This window comes from Etheostoma cragini, chromosome 3, assembly GCF_013103735.1.
Source record: "Etheostoma cragini isolate CJK2018 chromosome 3, CSU_Ecrag_1.0, whole genome shotgun sequence".
Taxonomy (NCBI): Eukaryota; Metazoa; Chordata; class Actinopteri; order Perciformes; family Percidae; genus Etheostoma; species Etheostoma cragini.
In genome coordinates, this window is record NC_048409.1 from 25,775,990 (window position 1) to 25,781,989 (window position 6,000).

The 6,000-nt window shown below is 40.3% G+C and overlaps 1 protein-coding gene across 3 annotated transcripts in view; it reads right to left on the minus strand.

Annotated features, from left to right (window-relative positions):
- Positions 1-5,385, minus strand: part of tpst1 (tyrosylprotein sulfotransferase 1) — a 43,630-nt gene extending 38,245 nt beyond the window's left edge. For 2 of the 3 annotated variants that reach the window (XM_034867441.1, XM_034867439.1), the window contains exon 1: positions 5,133-5,385. The gene's annotated coding sequence lies outside the window, so the exon portion shown is untranslated. The remainder of the gene's footprint in view (positions 1-5,132) is intronic. The other variant, XM_034867440.1, reaches the window with a different exon arrangement.
- Positions 5,386-6,000: the final 615 nt, after the last annotated feature.

Below are 6,000 nucleotides of genomic sequence, written 5' to 3' on the forward strand. Positions count from 1 at the left end.
TTAGCTGCAGTGTTTCAAGTTCTGCCTCTGAAAAGAGCCTCTCCGTTATGCTAGGGCGATAATGCACAACCATGTCATGGGCAACTGTCTTAACAGGCTGCAGACCCATTGAACTATGAACAAACCTGAAGAACAGCTAAAACCTACAAACTCTGAACTAACCACATGTTTAGATTGTTTCCCACCAATTTCTTTAAGGAGCATACACCTTAAGACTGAAACCCTGAATATAGGGGGAGAAAACACAACCACTGCAGATGCTTCCACGGAGGGAACAAACTCACTGAATAATTTGAGGGGCATGTAAAGAATGTGAATCACATTCTTTCACAGTTTCCCGACCTCAACTGAACATCTATGGGCGATTTTGGATCAATGTGTTGGATAGCGCTCAACATTATATAAAACTTAAATAAGGGAATATCTTTTGAAAGAATGCTATTTATCCCTCTGGTAGAGTTCCACACACTTGGGATTAGGAATCTTTGACAAGGAGCACTGAAACTTTTTGTTGTTTTGTCTTTTTCATTTGAAACCCATTTTTATTCTGATGGCAGATCTGGGATCTGATGTGATCTGAATGTGAAGGTCCAGTAGACTGAAGCCTTTCTACTTGACTTGTTGTGGACCTTAGATGGTTCTGCAGATGTGTAATATGTCACTACCCTGCCTCTGCAGAAGCATCCTGCTTCCTCTGTCGTGAATCGGGTGAAGTGTCACTCCCCCACTCCCCAAAACTACTCCCTGTGAGTACACATGCAGTTCACACAGGAAGTGGTCACATTTTAAACCATAGCTCTTTAAACAACAACAACTGCTTATTTGGAATATGTCTGTTTCAATACCCCCTGTTAAAGCAAAGCAACACTCACAGGTTAATCAACTTCTCCTTCACGGTGCAGGTGAGAACCAAGCAGCTGTATACTCACTACCACAATGCAGTGGTTATAAAAAACAATGACACATCACTAATCAGTGAAGTGACTGGCTAAGAAACACGGTGGAGTAAATCTGCCAATGACTAGACAGTATGAATACAATTTGTAAGGCAGTGAGACACAATCGGGGCTGCCAGGGTTGTCCGTGTAGAAGTGTTGCTCTGGAGACTGTTTTTATGGGATTCTTCCAGGACCCAACTAACGGTTTGCATATTTTTTGACGACAGTATTCACAACAAATCCTACTTGTTCTAAAATCATATAGTAAATTGTGTTTCCCAGCTGTCCAGGGAGGCAGTGATTTCTCTCATTTCACTTTGCTATGACTAGCAACTTTCTGGGACATGAAACTTGCTTGAGATAGGTATCATTTGATTGCTTCTGTCAAAGATGTTATTGTTGATTCCTTTTGTCACTGTTCATGGGGCAATAGAAAACAAAATGAAATTCATCCTCAATAACACCATGATCGCACAAAAAAAGCATTCTCTACGTACTTTGATCTGATTATCTAATTGTCAGTAGTAGGTACCAGTTCTTAACTTACCACATAAGGACTTGTGGCCTCCCAGCCATTTCATTTATAAAAAAAAAAGGTTCTGTGTAGTAACCTTTCTTTGATTTGGACATAGTTTCTGTGCATTATCTTATTCCACAGACCTATAAGGATCTTAAGTAGTTTATGTTTGACAATATTTATATTACACTCCAAATTATTCAAGAAAGTAAAATGTAAAGCAGAAAATTAAAATACTACAGAAACCTCTTTTAACCAAGGATAACTACGTGCTCTGTCCCAGGTTAAGATCTTTTTGGTCAGCCTTTACTCTGGCAACTGGACCGGGCGGTTCCACAGCCAAAATATTTCACATCTCTGCCTCACAAGACATCACTCCCATCCCATGTCTCCTTCAATAGCCACATGCACGCACGCCCCTGTATCTGAGAGACCAGAGGTGAAGGTGTGAGAAAGAAAGGTGTGCAGTAGTACCAATCTTCATTCAGATCCCTTAGATTTGTTTTTAAAAGGAATTGTGCATACCAAACAAATATCTCTGCAGTAAGCTCGTATGGGCTGATATGCATCGGCCCGGGTAGTTCTATTAGGTACGTAATTATCTAAAGTTACAGTGACTAGTCAGATCCCCTCCTCTGTGCTGCAGCGCTCTGTTATACATTTGGATACTATTGCTTTTTTGGGGGTTATTAGTGTAAAATATAACAAGTAGCTATATTAAAAGCTATAGTAAAAGCAGCTAGTTGTGTTTTATTTGAGTTTAGCTGCAATCAAGGATTACTTTCATGAAGAGCTGGGCGATTTGGGGAAAATCAAATATCACGATATTTTGGACCAAAAATCTCGATATTGATACTGTAGGGCTGACTATTGGTGCTTCCACAAAATATTTACACAATGAGATTTTTGACAAATACTCATCAGTAATGTAGATTTAATATATAAGTGGGTAAAGGCAAATAATAAAACAACTAGGACAGTCTGGTATATTCAGATAATTACATTAATGTACTGTAATGCAGCATTTAAAAACAGGAAAAGACAACACTCATGCCATATTATGATATAATGATATCCAAAATCTAAGAAGATATCTAATCTTGTATCATGATATCAATATAATACTGATATATTGCCCAGCCCTACTTTAATGACAGATTCATCTGTCAATCATTTTTGCAATTAATTATTTGTTCTATTAAAAACGGTCACAAAATGGTTCTTAGGGTTGATTTCAATGTCTCCAAGCAGCAGTCCATCATCTCAAATCATTACATTTACAATGACATAAAACAGAGAACAGCTGCAAATCATTGTTGGGAGGAGCTGGAACCAGAGCTGTTTTGAAAATGGCACTAATTAATCAATTACCAAAACAGTTGATCATTTCCTGTCAATCAACTAATCAACTAATCAATGTGAAAGGCCAAACTTAGACTTTTACATGTCATGTTTTGAGATTTCTGCAACGTTTCACCATGTGTCTTGGCAATGCTTTCCATTTCCAAGAAACTTGTCTGCTGAACATTAACATCTGATTACTGTTTTAGAATGATGAAACATTTACTGGTTACAGGTTCACAAACTGTTAGGTCTGTTCAGTATCAATTGTATGTCATTGAATATTTGGATAGGAATTAGACCATGTCTGCAATTTTAAGACATCCCAACCTTTGAACTTCCCTTTCATGCAGTTATACTACATCTACACGAAAAGACACATAATAGTAGGTCCATTCATTTCTCACTGACATACAGCAAGTCACCGGGGAAACCTGACATATGTCTGAGTGGTCACAAAACTTGTTGGCTTAGCACTCAACTGTTCCTGGACACTTCTCACGAACACCCATGTTGTCTTGTTTCTGCCTTCAAATGTGATATAATGTTACTTGTCCCGGGCTTGGTAGCTTTAACTCACGGAAATGGCAAATGCTATAAAGGCAGCAAAGTTCCAAAAATGCTGTGATGTCTCAGCTGTATACTTTGAAGCCGCAGACAACTACAGGAGCCCAGTTGAAGGATTTGTCCTCCCTCACAGTCAGTCAACAAACTGGGATCTATCAATCAAGTGTACCACAGTGAAAACAAGCAGATCTGCTGAAGTCTCTGGCCATGAGCACTATTATTCTGAGGGGTTTGATGAATGTGAGCCCCCACCTCAGTAAGTCCTTGAGCAGCAAGCACTCTTTTGAGGAACTTCATAAAAATGGGCCCTTGAAACCCTGGCTGGGTTCAGCGGTCAGGCAGCTGCTTGACTGAATGCAATAATTGTGATGCAGCAGTGGGTGTTCTTTATAGACACCAAAATGAGAGTATAAGTAAGTTTGAGTCCAACTGATCCAGCTCTGCAGCTGTGGATGCCGACCCACTGAGAGCAGCCAGCACTAAGAAACACCCTGAATTCAACTGGACTTGAGTGTCCCCGTCCCCCAGACCACCTGCATCCAGCAGATGTGTTCCTGGCTACCAAGACACTGGCAGTCTATGCCCCTCACGCTGGCCACTGGAAACTATTATTTCAACTTTACTATGACTGTTACAAAACTAACTGTTCATCATTGTAAGCCTGTAGGCTGCAATTGCATCTTTTAGTTTATTTATTTTTTAATCCATTGAACCATTTCACTGACAGATGAACCAAGAATTTCCTATATTTTCTTTATAGTATGCCATCTTTTTAATAACAACACAAAGCTATCAATGGTGATAATCATTTCACTCAGTGGTAAACAATACTGCTGTCTGATAATGATGGAAAGTTCAATGTGAGACCTCATCTAATTGGTCCACAACAGCATAAAGTACGAGATTTGGTAGGTGTCTGACAGGAGGCAAGAAAATAACTATGGTGCAGCATACTTTGCATGCGCTTGACCAATGTGATTAACTGAGCTGGGTCATTTTTTCCGAACCTTGTTGCATTCAAACCCACACACACATATGTAACCCCAAAGCATTCCATTATCCATATTAATGTTATAGCCTACTAACCGCAACACAAACGTACATTAGCAGGGGAATATAGAGCTACTGTTATTTTATACAAAGTCCGGGTCTGTTTATGTTATGTTCTTATCATTAATTTGACGTAAGCTACGTAACTAAACCACTAATGTGAAGTTTAGAACCGCAACCCAGCACGTTCTATTTCGGACTAAAAAGGACAATAACAATAGCACCGTGGACATGTTTTAAGTTCATTTCAACTGAAATGTGTACTGCCTGGTGGCCCAGCCGTATGTCGTGTGAAAGAGTTGCCTCTTAACATTTGTAAAATGTCTTCGCTGATCTTTAAGATGTGTAACCTAACTACGTTGGTCGATAATCAAGGCAGATATCCGACAACAGTTCAGCGCGATACAGGACCCTGAGCGCGGCACGTACGGCGCTATCTGTCAACATACATCCCCCGGCTAAACGTATGTATGGGCTTATTGTGATTTTATGCGATTAACAGCCGTGGTAATTTTGTATTAATCTTAATAGCTAACGTGTCAAACACGAACAATTGTATAACCCGCAATTACTAGGAAAACTACGATAAAAGCTAAGAAAATGACGTATTACGGTTATTCAAAACCCCCAGTCAAAAATGTGCGTTTAATTGTCGCAGCTCCTGGGCTAAAGGGAAGGAGAGGGACATTGCAACAACACCACGGCGCCAAAAAACCTACCTAATGCTGCGGATACTACGCAGGAGACTCGGGTCTGTCGGTTAAAAAACCTCCACGGAATCCAGTGCCAATGTCCGGACAGTCCTGCCTTCCTCTCGAGTCACTTTCCGGGCATTTTACTGTGTATATCACACCGTGTCAGTCGCACGGTGGACAGGCTTGTGGCGCTGGTAGACTGGAGGTGATACCAACCAGACTGCTACAACCGGACTGCTCGACTGGCGTTGAAAGACGAGCTGTGATTTGTCTAACGTTCGGAGAGGTTGTGTGTCAGAGCCGCTGATTGGTCGTACGATGTAGGCCGGAACTACACTAGATTTAAAAGCACAGTACATTCATATAGACTTACGTTTCAGGTTCAGCAAGAAGGCAATGATCAATTAAACTCAATTAAAAACGCCTGTGAACATTTATTTTTGAAATATTTTGAATCACAACAGTACTATTGTAATACATGTACACTCAAAGTCCATGCATCTATAGCTATTTGACACCAAAACCTTTTTTAGAAAAGTCACTGGTGCTAAAGGATATCTTTGCTTGCTTTTACCAGTAGGCCTACGTGTACCAACACTAGTAAGCAAGGGCTGACTGTGGTCTTGTTTGCTTCCTGGTGTGAATTTACATGGCTTTCAAATATTTCTCATTATTCATCTTGTTTAATTTGCATGATTGTGGTGTTAGCTCTCATAATTAGCCCACAATAAATGTTTTGGACACCACGAGTCTCATTCTGGCCACACAATATTTGACCTACATACTGTACTGGCTGTAGCTATGTGAGTGTAATTTTTGCATGTCTGAAGTTACCCTTACACCTCTCCGCCGTCCAGAAAAAATAAATACTCTGCGTATCTGCTCCGGAGGG